Genomic DNA, 14,747 nt, shown 5'->3' on the forward strand with positions numbered 1-14,747 from the left:
GATGTACAAGATTTTAATCTATGAGAAGTATTTCCAAAACATCCTATCCGGCATTGATCCACATCAAGGACCGTTGTAAAATATTCATTGGTCCACCACATGCCGGCAGTCTATTTGGTTCAAGTCAATTAAACAGTTCAATATTCAACAAATCATTGCCAATGAAATATTCATTATAGTTTTTTTATTTTATTATTTTATTTTTTTAAGATTATAGACTTCGTGATAAAATGTTTGAGCTTGAGCCATTATTTGTTCACATTTTCTAGATTTGTTGTCTTTAGAAAGTTTTGTTCTTTGAATCCTTTTTGTCTACTAAAATTTCTTTCATATATAATTTCTGATCTTATGCTACTGCCAAGAAATTCAAGAAAAAATTTTCTTTCAAGTNCCACAAAAAATAGGAGCAACTTTATCACCAAATAATTTTGAGAATAATACCAAATCAATACATTTCAATAGCATGAGAATAGGAGTGGGAGTGGCATTAGAGAGAGAGAATAACATGAGATAAGAAGTAGATTGAAATGAGGAGAACTTGGTTTAGGTTTTATTTAAGAAGAGGGAAAAAATAAGTAATAAAAGCATATAATATATTTTTTATTTAAATATATATTAAATATATGTGAGTTGGGTCAGGTTAAATGGATTTATGAATTTGATGACCCAAATCCAACCTAGTCCACTGTAAAAAAAAAAAAAAAAAAAAAAAAAAATCACAACCCAACCCAAACCAGCGAATCAAGTTGGTTTTGGCAGGTTAATTGCACCTGCCTGTTCTAAGGATACACACTATTTGGTTAGCTCTCTTTAAGAAAATTCGTGCATAACTTCAACTCCAATTTTTGGCATCTCCCCCATTAATCTCCACAGTTAAAAACAATAAAATGGTCTCTTTCATTTTCAATATGAGATTAAACATTTAACTAACTCTTTATTTTCCATATTAACTCATATTTTTACATTTAAGTTATCATATTTATATTTTCTCAAAGAAAATTGTCATATTTATTCATTTTCATTGTGTAATATTAAAATGCTACAACAATCTTAATAAGCTTGTCCTACCCTGATTGTCCAATTTGTGTTGTCCAAGTCATTAGGGTTGTCTAACCTATGTTTCCTCTGAGCACACACTCACTTTTTTGGGCTTTATTTATCAAAATATTTTTTACTTCGCTCACAAATGCATAATTCTCATCACACCTAGGTATTTCTCTAATTGGAAATGTGGCAACTTCGAATTACGATGAATGTAAATCATTAAAAGTATTGAATCTCTCTTTCTTTTAGGTTACAATTTGTTCATTTCTAAAGGAAAGATCAATTCCACCTCCCAAAATTCAGAGATTTGAGTTTGTGTTCTTGCAACTTACTTGAATTTCCAATTTTCCTAAAATCTCAAAATGAATTACAATATTTAAACCTTTCCAATAACAAAATTGAAGGCAAAGTACCTAAATGGTTCTGGAATGTTGGAAAGGAGACATTGCAATTTTGAATCTTTCTTTTAACCATTTTAGTGGTTTTGAACAACCTCTAAACATTCTTCCTTGGAAAAATATGAGATATTTAGACTTGCGTTCCAACATGTTGGATGGATTGCTTCCAACTCCTCCATTGTCTACAAATTATTTTTTTGCCTCAAATAATAATCTAACTGGAAGAATCCCTTAGATGATTTGCATACTAAATGCTCTCCAAGTCCTTGATTTGTCTAACAACCAGTTGATTGGTCAAATTCCACATTGTTTAGCTAACTTCGACAATTCCCTTTCAATATTGAATATGAGAAACAACAACTTTTAAGGAAAGTTGCCAGAATCTTTTACAAAGGAAAGCAATTTGAGGACGCTAGACTTAAGTCTCAACATAATCAATGGGAAGATTCCGCGATCATTGGTAAACTGTGGAATGCTGGAGGTTTTAAATCTTGGAAATAACAACTTGAACGACATCTTCCCCTTTTGGTTGGAGTCTTTGCTAGAGTTGAAGATTCATATCTTGTGAGCAAATGGATTCCATGGTCCTAAATGGGGTCCTCATACCAATTTTGGCTTTCCAAGATGCATGTTATCGATTTCTCTTACAACAATTTCTCTGGTAGGTTACCATCAGAGTATTTCAACACTTGGAACGTAATGCTAATGGCCCCTGGAAAAATTAATTCAAAACCAGAGTACATGGGAGATCACTCTGGTTATTATGAAGACATAATAAGTGTGATGAATAAGGGAGTGGAATGCAGCTAGTAAAGATCTTGACCATCTTCATAGCTATTGATTTCTCTAACAGCAAATTTTATGGAGAAATTCCAAATAACATGGGGAATCTCAAGGATTGATTGTACTCAACTTATCAATTAACAGTTTCATAGGCCCTATCCCATCATCCTTTGGGAACCTAATATTGAGCTCCAATCATTTGATCTCTCCAAAATAAGTTCCAAGGGGAGATCCCTCAGAACTAACAAGTCTCACTTTTCTTGCATATTTAAACTTATCTCAGAACCAACTTACAGGTCCAATTCCTCAAGATAGACAATTTGGGACATTTCAAAATTCCTCATTTGAGGGAACTCAGGATTTTGTGGCTTTCATTGTTCAAGAAATCTGAAAATATCGAGACACCAACTTTGAGCTCAATCAAGAATCATCATATGGAGAAGGATTTAGTTGGAAAGTGGTAGTGATGGGATATGCTAGTGGATTGGTTATTGGATTGGTTATTGGACATGTCATCATCTCAAAGAGGTCAAATAATTGGTTTACAAGAACTCTTGGAGTGAACCTACACATGTGAAGATGATTGTAGTAGACTAGTAAAAGCTCTTTGGTTTTTTATTATAGTAATTGTAATAATTGTATACAAGTGCTCAATAAAATAAACTTGGTTTAGCCAAAAACCTTGTAGTTTAGTAGTATTGTATATTTATTCCAATAATAAGAACTTATTTTTTTGAGAAACAAACACACACACACACACAAGGGAGAGGGAAAGGGGTTCTAACACAAAGACACACCATAGCTCCACTCAAAAGCCAATAATAAGAACTTGATTTCAAATGGCACACACTTCAACTTGGTTCAATGTATCAAAATAATAAAATAATTAAGGTAAGCCTCTTTGTCTATATCTTGTAGTTTATGACACAAAATATTTTGTTCAAAAAGGGAAAATTAACTCTTCACCAATTTAGCTCTGATTCAAAGAAAATTTTCTTCTTCATAAGAAGTACTCAGGAAATTTTCTTTTCCCGTAAGAAGTAAACAACAAAGTTGTATCTTCAAAATACCTTTAGCACATGTATATCATAGCAATTATAAAAAAAGAAAAAAAAAAAAAAGGACAATCTCTTTTGTGAGAATTTTTTAATGAGTCTACATAGGTTAAAATGAATATGAGGAAACTAGTGTCTCTGGAGTGTGTAGATTCTTAACTTGGAGTGTGTCGAATATTCTCAAAATTTCCCACAAATGATTCTTAACTTCACTCTATAGCTAACCCTGTCAGAAAACCTATAATAAAATATGATAAAATATACCCAAACGCACGTTTTGCGTTTCAAAGCTTTTTTTTTTTTTACTTTTTGAGCTGAATTGTTTGACTTTTCTGTGAACAGTGCATGGTAGGCACTGTTCACGGACTCACAAATTTCACTTTTTTAACAACGTTTTCATTAATAATTGGTCCCACGGTACTATTTACACATTTGAAAATTATTTTGCTACAGTGTTTTTTAGTTTTCAATTTTCAATTTTCAGTTGTATCCAAACGGACCATAAATAACTACACTGCTTGGGTCAACACCCAGACTTTAGATATTCACTTTTTGCACCACTAGCAAACTAATGTGTGAATTACCCAAATTGGAACCTGAATCCACACGTGAATATAACAGCTATTGCAAATGAACAGATGTACAAGATTTTAATCTATGAGAAGTATTTCCAAAACATCCTATCCGGCATTGATCCACATCAAGGACCGTTGTAAAATATTCATTGGTCCACCACATGCCGGCAGTCTATTTGGTTCAAGTCAATTAAACAGTTCAATATTCAACAAATCATTGCCAATGAAATATTCATTATAGTTTTTTTATTTTATTATTTTATTTTTTTAAGATTATAGACTTCGTGATAAAATGTTTGAGCTTGAGCCATTATTTGTTCACATTTTCTAGATTTGTTGTCTTTAGAAAGTTTTGTTCTTTGAATCCTTTTTGTCTACTAAAATTTCTTTCATATATAATTTCTGATCTTATGCTACTGCCAAGAAATTCAAGAAAAAATTTTCTTTCAAGTAATAACAGACAAAGTGATGGAAATGGCTTTGTTAGAAGGTATACAAATTTATTTTTATTTTATATGGTAGCTTCTTGATGAAAACGGTGAAGAAGAAACTATGGTGATCACTGATCAATAAGAAAGTCTAGTTGTTTTCTCATTCTCTTTCACTATTGATGGTTTTTTCAGCTGAATTAACATTGTTTTGTGGGTGAAATTGGATTAATTCAATATGAATAGTAAGGACTCTGAGGAATGAAAGACATCCAAGGGAATTGGTCTGATTTTATCTCACTTATTATCTATATAATTTCCTTGAATAAGCGGCAAATTTGGATCTCAATGTGGTAAGTAGTGGTTCAGCGCAGTGACCCTTTAAGATGTCAGTACTCGGTACACTTGATAAATGAGATCTCTTTGTGAATGCCTGTTAAAACACCACGGTTTACCAAGTTGTTAAAATGATTTTGAACCCAAAAGCTTGAAAGAATAGCATATGGGCATGGAATAGAGGCAGTATATGCATGGTTTATCAGCCTATTGTATTTGTTCACCAAAAAAAATAAAAATCAGCCTATTTGTATTTGTACCCTTGCAATTTGCGATTTGCGTTAAAGTCCCACATTGAATATTTAGGAAGGAAGAGAGAGACGCAAGGAGATATAAATATGAAGCACTGACCAACTTTATACCATACTTACCTGGACGGGGTGAATGAGAGATCAAGAAGGTCCATGGCCTAGGATGGTGACCTCCACTGCACTTTAGGAGGGGTGTTAGAGCATCCGTAGCAGTCGTAAAAATTATGTCATTTTGCCACACCAAAAGTCTACTTTATTATCTTACCACATCATTTTACAATATCTCATTTATCAGATGTTCTATATTTTTACCACTTCATTTAAATATTATTTTTTAGTTCTTATTTTATTCTTTCTTTATTCTTTCTTCCCAACGGTAACATTTGTCCTACAATAGTCATATTTTCAAATCTCATTCTTAAAAAAAAAAAAAAAAAAAAAAATCAGAACCTGGGAACTTCAAAAAAAAACCTCAGAACTTGTCACCTTAAAAAAAAATAATAAAAAAAGAAAAGAAAAGAAAAGAAATGTTGAACCTGTCATTGAGTGAGAGCAAATGGGCAAAAGAAGCTGTCTCCAATATCAAAGAATTCAAACTGATCAAAACAAGACCTATCTAGAAACCAAGAACTCAAAAAGATATTGAGTCTGAACAAACCACAAGAGAAAAAAAATGAACAAACACCTGAATTTGAGAAATTCAAGAGAAAAAAAAAATGACAGACTTTGAGAAATTGGGCAGCAGTTTCTTGACATAAACATACACCTAAATTTTACATATTGATGACTTGCTCTGAATAGGAAGGATCACAAATGAACAAACAGCAGACCACAAAGTTCATACAGGTAGATGTTTTACAACTAGATTGGTATTGACACAAATGATTCACATGCACTAGAAGATGGCAAACAAACAAGAAATGTTCAAATAAGCACTCATATCAATAACATGTAGATGCAATAGCTTCCAAAAGGGAGGCTACAAAATGTATCTGGGTTTCCTCATCGATTCTTGAAAATAGAGGCACATGGACAAATAAAGATTTGTGACCCTTCTGTTTCGCAAAACGAAGAGAATGATAATATACATAATTGCACACAAAACGGCCGACATCATCTGAAATTGTCACATCAAAGTCCTTCTTCTTCAAGAACTTCAGGATTTCCTCAATGCAGCAAGAAGTCTTCAACAACCAAATGATGAAAAGTTAAAACACAAACACAGGAAAAAAAATGGAGAGACGGAGCAGAGGCATGACAAACAAAAAGTTGAATGTTTTCAATACTCAACACAATTTTGTGGTAATTATAATTATTAGTGTCTAGTTTGCTACTGAAATGATATAGCCAATTTGACAGTGAAACTTCCTGTAGGAATTGGTAGCGCCCCCTGCTTAGTTCAATTAGCCTAGTACTTATCAAATAGGTCAATTAATCTTTTGCAAATCTACAAACTCAACCATCATAGCCACAACTCTCCAATTCCCATGGGTTGCAAATTGACAGTCTTAAACTACATATGGTCCACCTACTGAGAAAATAAGATAAATATTGAAAATTCTATTCTCTCCAACATTTGGTCCACAAACTACATTTGGTTTGTTGCAAACTCAAGAATACAAACAGTATACTGGAGAACTCATCATTACCATCAACACCTCTACCGATTAAACCTAACATTGATTTCAGCCTTCAACTCCACCAATTAACTGTATATATCTTTTTGTAGTTCATTCCTCTAGCATCATGAGCATACTTTATGGTTAATTAGATTACTAAGACCTCACTGTTTTAATCCAAAAGGCTTAAAACTTGAACAATTCAAACAAACAACCAAACCCTCCCCACCCATTCGAAAAAAACCAAATTCAATCAAATGAGAATTAACCAATAACTATTTCCCAACCCCAAAGTCCATTTTTCGAATAAAACGATCATAATTCACATGATAGCAAACACAGTATTCAACTTTGAAAGAAACCCATCAAAGGTCCCCTAAAATCCAACATGCCCAGAAACCGAAAATCCAACATGCCCAGAATCAGAAATACCCAGAGCTCATTTTTGTTTCTTACAAAGAAACAGACATCAAACGGTCGAAACCATTTAAAAAAAAAAACCAAAAAACGGAGAATCACAAAGAAATTAAAGCAAACAAAAAAACAGGGAAATTAAGTCAAAATAACCTAAAAACCTAATTGGCAGACGGATAACCAAACAAATCACTTCATCATTCAAAACCCACAATTTTTTCAGATTCATTCAAACAAAAGTCCAGCAAATCTAGAGCAAAAATAGAAGCATGCATCAATTTTTCAAATTGAGAAGTAAAAAAATTGGGCTTACATTACTCCCTTTCCAGCGAATCAGCAACTCTGAGAATAGCGATCGGCAACTCGGCGATTCTGAGATAGAACAGAGAGGAAATCGGCGACTCGAAGAAAAATGGAACAGCGAAACGGCAGCGTCAGTGCATTGAACAGAGAGGATAGAGTGAATCGGCGGGGAAAGGGAAGAAGAAAGAGTATGGGAGAGTGGAGATGGAGGCAGTGAATAGCTGAAGGAGAAGAAGAAAGAGATATGTGAGAGAGTGGAGATGGAGGCAGTGAGTTGAAGGAGAAGATGAAAGAGATATGAGAGAGAAAAGAGGAATAAAAAAGAATAAATTCATATGCCACACCGGGTCCGTACTATGGCAAATTTATGAGTGTACTGTAGCATGTTGCAAAAAATATGAGATATGGCACATCTGATAAATGAGGTTAAATGGTGCTTGGTGTGCTAAATGTGCCAAATATTTAACATTTGGCACATATAGCACAGCTGATAAAGATGCTCTTAGCCTAAGGTCTCCCCAAGTGGGAGAGCCTACATCATTATTTGTTGCCTTGGGGGCCTGTGTTCGCGCGGTCCCTGCCTAGTTCAGTTGAAATATTTTCAATGTATTTTGTTCAATGAGTCAGTGTTTAGGCCTAAAAGTCCGGATTAAGGATGGTATTATTTCAGCGTTCCATACGAGTTTGGGGTTGGGTGGTGAAAGGATTATTTTTGGAGAAATGGTAATTTACCCATTACGAGTTGTTTAGGAAAAAAAGTTGTATAAAAAAAAAAGAAAAGAAAAGGGTGTATTTTGACATTTTGGGTGTGTTTCACATATTATGGTTGGGTCCAGCCAAAAAGTGGAGTCCATAAATAGTCTCCAAAAGTGTAGTGAGGTCCATTAATAGTAGCAAAAATACGCTAAATAGTGAAATAATTTTCATTTTTCATTTCCACCCAAACGCACACTTTAACTCATTATACTTATGATTTAATTATTAAAATCTACATCCTTCAAAATTTGAATTTTACCTCTTCTTTAGATTTTACACGTTTTAGAATTTAAATTTTAGCATCTAAAATTTAGGAGTGTTTGAATTTTACACCTCTAAATTTAGAAACTTCAAGGTGTAAAATTCAAATACTTTCAAATTTTAGGAAGTAAAATCTAAATACCTCTAAAATTCAAACGCCTACAATTAAACTTCAGGGATAAAATTTAAATTCTAAAATTTCAGGGTATAAAATTCAAATACCCCTAAACGTTAGGAGTGTAATTTGCAATTTACCTTCTTTTTTTAAATTTTTTTTTTATCCATACTTTTAAGGGTTAAGTTTAAGTTACGTCTAGTACAACTCTAAATAATGTTATACTAACTAGCCTTATCGCACACGCGAATTTGTAGCAACAAAAAAAGTTCTTATTTTATTTTATATATACATATATAAAATTTGTTTTGAAAATTTAATTTATAAGTGAATAAAACAATTTGAAAATCAACAGAAGAGTGACCTTATTTTTTAAGCAATGTTTTAGTAGGAGTTAAAGTTGTTTTTTTACCGAATTGTTTTTTAGTTTTGTCTCTACTTAAACATAAAAATGTAGAGGCATTTTAGAACTATGAAAATGATAAATTCAACGAGGGGAAACCTTTTAAATAGTAGTATAAATGAAATTTTATTAAATTAATATTTCAAAAATTATATCTATTTTATTAATATTTATTATGCTTTTATATTGTTTGTTGGTACCTTTTATAATGGTTTCGATGGAAACAGATGAAGGATTCAAAATCTTCACTCCCAATGACGGGTAAAAAAAATTATTACCCAAAATAAATAAATAAAAAACAGACCAAAATTTTTGAATTCTTAAATATAATTTAGCCAAAAATATTTTGTTGCTTTCGGCTGAAACATGCAACGCACACAAACCCCTCAAGTTCCTCCCTCCCTCACTCTTCCACACTTTCAGAGAGGAGAGAGCTTCTTACTTTCAGCCAACCAAAGACTGAGGAGTTAAGCAACTCTTTCTCCCTTTTGAGTTTAATTGAAGTTATGGGTGGCAAAATCATGTTTAGGATTCATTAATCTAAAAATCCTTAATCTGAAAACTATATGGGCGAAAGGGAATAGAGAATTTGATTATCACCCTTGTGTGAACACTACAAAAAAAAGCGCCTGTGGCCGTGGTTTAAAAACGCGGCTATAGGTCACAAAAACGTGGCCATAAATAGTGTGTATAATCACATTCAACAGTTATAAGATAGCTCATTTTTTTCAGGAAACAAATACCCAATTAATTTGGAAAAAGAAAAAAAGAAACTAACTCTATTGAGGATGATAGAGAAATTAGACTCACCAAGATATATCAGGATTCCAAATCGATGGAGGCTGACGGCGGCGTTCAATGATAGCGAAGGGATCTACAGAATCGAAACGACACCGGTGGTTTGGAAGAGAGGGTCGGAGGGAGGGATCTGGAGGAGGTCGGCGGAGATGGTGGTGGAGGAGACGAGGGAAGCGAAGGAAGATCTGCTGAGTGTGATGGGTTGCGATGTATTGAGCTTCAGATCATGGAGGCTGTGTGTGATAGCTAGGAGCTGAAGCAAGGTTTTTTGTACTTAAGATTATATAAAATAAAAAAAAAAAATAAAAAAAAAAAAAAAAAAAAAAAAACACAAGTCCTATAGCCGCGATTTTAAACGGGGCCATAGCTAAGGGGCTTGGGCCGCGTTTTAAACGCGGCTTTAGACCCATTCTATGGCACCGTTTTTAAAACGCCCAAAAAAACGCGGCCTAATGGGCTCGTGTTTTTTAGTGGAAGAAATGAAACAGATTAGTTTTAAACTATAAAAATTATGTATGTACTATGAGTTGTTGAATTGATTTTGGGTGTAGAGCCAAAAAAACTATAAACTTGAAGAATATCTAGGGGGAAAAAAATCTTTTCTTTCCTTGTGCCCAGTCTTTTTTATTGACTAAATCAATTTGGAGGGTGTTTAATATGGATTTTAATATAGGAATTTGATGATTTAGTTGCAAATGTGAATAATGGGTGTGTTTTGGAGGAGTTAGAGTTTAGTTATGCGTGTTGGGTACAATGGCAGTGTAGGAGGCGAAAATTTTAAGCCAATAATAAAATGCCACATCAAAGTGCCGGTTTGGATAGCACTTCTTCTCACTGAATGTGGCGTTGTGTTTTCCTATTTCACGTTTCGGTACTTTTTTTAAAAATTTTTTTTCAACGCATGAACAGTAAAATCATTATGCAAGAGACATTTATCACTGTTCACATACTGTAGCGCATTGTTCACGCACGCACTGCTGCAGCACTGCTCATGCATTAAAAAATATTAAAAATGGGTCCCATGGTACTATTTACACATTTAAAAATTATTTTGCTACAGTGTTTTTAGCAACAATCAGTTTTCAGCAACAATAAGTTGTATCCAAACGAACCCAAAATTTAGTGGCAAGTTCTAAATTAATGTCATTAAATTAATTAAATTACATGATGACATGTGTCACCCAAATTGATATTACATTGACATATTGAAATTTGCCACATGTCATTGGGCCCACAAGATAAAGATAAATTTCCTATACAAAATTTAGGGATAATTATCTTTATTAAAATAAATAAATAAGATAAAGATAAAATTTTCTATTCAAAATTGATAGATAATTATCTTTATTAAAATAAATTAAATAGAGATAATTATTTATCTTTATTGATTATTATCTTTATCAAAATATGATATTTATCAAAATAGATAAATATAGATAATTATCTCTAAGAAGAATTTGGGCCAATAAAAAATCTACTATATACTTTCAAATATATCAATACAAAATGGAGCTTATCCTTTGAAATCACTATAAATAGAGGGCATCCCCTCTCATTTTTGAGACGAAGTTTTGAAGAGGCCCAAGCTCTGGAGAAATTTCATCTCAAGAAACTTTGAAGAACTTGAAGGACATTCGAAGAACTTGAAGGACATTCGAAGGGCTTAAAGAACTTGAAGGACAATAAATCTCTAATAAGCTCGAAGCTAGAGATTTATTGTGAAGACCGATCAATCCATCTTCCAATTAAAGTCAAGAAGATTCTTGTTCGAGTCAAATTCAATGAAGATAGAATCAGAGGGTATTCTTTTGTAAAAGAATCGAAATAGAGATTATACTCATTATACATCAATACAAATTTATATTTGCAAACCATATTTCTTTTTGATTGTTCGATTTTCTGCAATTGGAAAAATTTGTGTTTACAGGCTGATTGGGGCAAAGAGATGGGCTGACTTTTGGGAGTTGTTATGGGCTAATTTTGAGGATTTTGGAGATGGATTTAAGAATTTTAAGGGCCAGCCAGCCTTGAGTGGAGATATGTGTCGATTCTTTTTTGATAATTCAATAATTACAATAAATGAGAGAAGATTTGAATACTAAATGTCTCTATTGGAAATACTAAAAGGCGTTAGTCAGTCAAGCTACAAAGCTCTTGGTAATTTGAGAAGAAACGTGTTATTCTTGGGTTATATTATCAAATTTTGGTTTAGAATGCTTGATGTTGAGTAAATTAGAGAAGGAAGTGTGAACTAAAAGCTTAGTGGTGAATCTTGTAGCTTAATTAATTGATGTTTTTGGATTGCCAAAGGCTTAATTTGGCAACAAATTAAGTAGCTTAGTAGGAACCAGCTTATTATTGTACCTAAACCCATGACAAATAGGGTCTAATCCTGGTCACCACCTTTAACAGAAAATTTATCACTAAGGGTTTATTTTTTACTTTTTATTTTGTTATTGTTTTAGTATCCTGAGATAGTGTCTAACATTGTGATGTGTTGCTGTGTTTATTGAGGTATCATTGAACTAATCCTTATAGGTTCTAAGTAGTGGTTTCTAGAGCGCACAGTTGTTGGCTACCTAGTGAGACACATAAGGTAAGAGGTATTTGTAATTTTGGGATTTTTTCCCAAAATGGTTTTGGCTATCAAACTTTTGTGTTCATAATGGGAGAGTCATTTATGCATACATATACATGTTTCTCCTCTACTCCTTAAATACTTGCCCAGGATTCAATAAGAAAATCTTTGGATACTTGTTTTATTTGAAAATTTTGTGGGACAAAGTAGATACCTTACGTATCTGATATGTTGTTATTTTCAAAGTTCTATGTGTTTCTCTAGATAATGTGACTCAAGTTACCCATCATGCTTGAGAAAATTTTTTTATCGTTGGTGAATGTGGATAATTTATGAAAATCTTCATGTTCAGATGTTTTCATCTTGAGAGTTTACATGCAGTATAATTACTTATATGATTTTTATAAGGTATTTGGTGTAATAATAATAATAATAATAAGGGATTTGGTGCTTATTTTTACTTACAATGGTTGTAAAGTATCATGATATCAAAGTACATCATTGCAAAGACAGTACTCAAATATTTTAGAAGTGTTGTTTTGAAACATACTCATTGTGAGTTTGAGAAAATGATTTTTAAACACCCTAAGGTAAATCGTAACTAGTGACACAGTATTGTAACTAAATTCCAAAGAGGGTGAACCTAAGGTAATTGTAAAGAGAGAGCTTACTGGTCGTAGGTTTCAAAGAAGGAGCCAAACAGTTTTAGGCTCCAAAGAGGGAGTCGACGGCCACGAGTATCCAAGCCTATGGATTTTTCCTGTGTTTGTGTTCAAACTATTGTGATGTAGTCTAGTCTAGTCTATTCTAGTGGATTCGTGTGAGAAGAGTTTCCTAGCTAGCTTCTTATCTTTTTGTACTCTAAATCGGAGCTTCAAGCTTCTTGATGTTTTAAAAGAAAGAAAGGAAGATGAATTTTAGATCTCCCTACGGTGTTGTTTTTGCAAATTGAAACTAGTGTCTAAGCCAAAAACGTCATTGTTTCTTCGTTACAAGACTTCTTTTTAAGTTATGCACGTAACATGCAAATGACTCCGAATATGCTACCGTTTCATTTTTACTTATTTTTATATATTTTTTTTATTTAAAAAATCCTAATAAGTCCCTAAAACTCTCTTTTTGAAATTTAAAATACGTAAAACTTATATATACCTACTGAAGAGGACTCGATAAAGTGATAAACTGTTTGGAGAAGTGTTTGTATAGTTTTTATTTTTTAATGCTAAAATATAGCATGCAATTCTTATAAAGGTGTTGGGAGTTCCTAGCTATACAGATTACAGACTATTTGGTTAGCATGCCATCGCATAAACTGTTTAGGAGAAGTGTTTGTATGTATAGTTTTTAATGCTAAAAGATCACGTGCAATTCTTATCGCATGCTACACACTAATTGGCTAGCATGCTTTAGCGAAAACGGCCATGGGGCATATAAATGGGGATTTAAGTCCAATGGCAGCTTTCTCCGGCGTGAAGAGTAGCTTCTGCGAGCTCTGGCAGTGAAGAGCTTGACGAGGTCGTCGGTGGACATGTCGAGAAGAGCATCCAAGTCGACGCCTCTGAAGCTGAACTTCTTGAACGTCCTCTTCTTTTGGGGCTGCCCAGCCACCGCCACATCAGCTTCCACATCCGCCTGAAACCAAAAACCCCATTGATCAAAAACAAGCACAGACTAACTGAGAGAGAGAGAGAGGAGAAGTACTCACCATGATTTGGATTGATTAGATGAGATGAGATGAGAAATGCGGCGATTCAGAGAAACCCTAGTTCGCTGCTGCTGCTTGCTCTGGCTAATGTGAGAGACCAGCTATGGGGAGTTGGGTATTTAATACTGGGCCATAGGGTTTGATGGGCCGGATCGGTCAGGCCATCCATTAGGGTTCTCTGATGTGGGCTTGTGGCAATTAGGATTTTTTTATTTTGTTGAGAAGAAGGCAATTAGGGTTTAAGAGTATTTTAAATTACTAGTATCCTATCCTATGCACACTTTTTGATATTTGTGGATTTAATTTTATTACTAAAATCCTAACCATTTTCTCAACCAAAAAAAAAGAAAAAATCCTAACAAAAAACCACTGTGACACAATGGTGTATCCTTTGGATATAAAAAGAAAAGGCTAAAATTCTATACAAAAGAAAAAAGGATGGCTAAAAGTGTAGAATACAAGATTCAATCTCAATTATAGTAATTGGAACTAGGACAAAGTTTAGTACAAAATTGGTTTGGAGCTATCTTCTCAAGCTCACTACATGACAATTTATATAAACTACCCATGTGTATTATTATTTTTTTAAGGACAAAGTTTAGCTACAAAATTGGTTGTAGCCTTAGGTTACAAACTCACTTAATAAAATAAATATTACTGCATATTTTGAAAATCTAACCGTTGAATTATATGTTCTTTATACTCTTAATGCACATGTCAATTTTTGTGTCAATCAGATATCATTTACTATATAATCTATAATATTATATTTTATGCATAATTTTAAATTATAAAAAATTGCAATTTAAAAATTTATTGATGACATAGCAATTGATCTTTAATTTTCTTGAAATTTTGCAAACATGGAAGATATAAGAAGAAGATGAAATCCAATGGTGGATTTGTCAAAATTCACCTCCAATAA

Source organism: Quercus suber, unplaced genomic scaffold, assembly GCF_002906115.3.
Source record: "Quercus suber isolate HL8 unplaced genomic scaffold, Cork oak 2.0 scaffold_450, whole genome shotgun sequence".
Lineage (NCBI taxonomy): Eukaryota > Viridiplantae > Streptophyta > Magnoliopsida > Fagales > Fagaceae > Quercus > Quercus suber.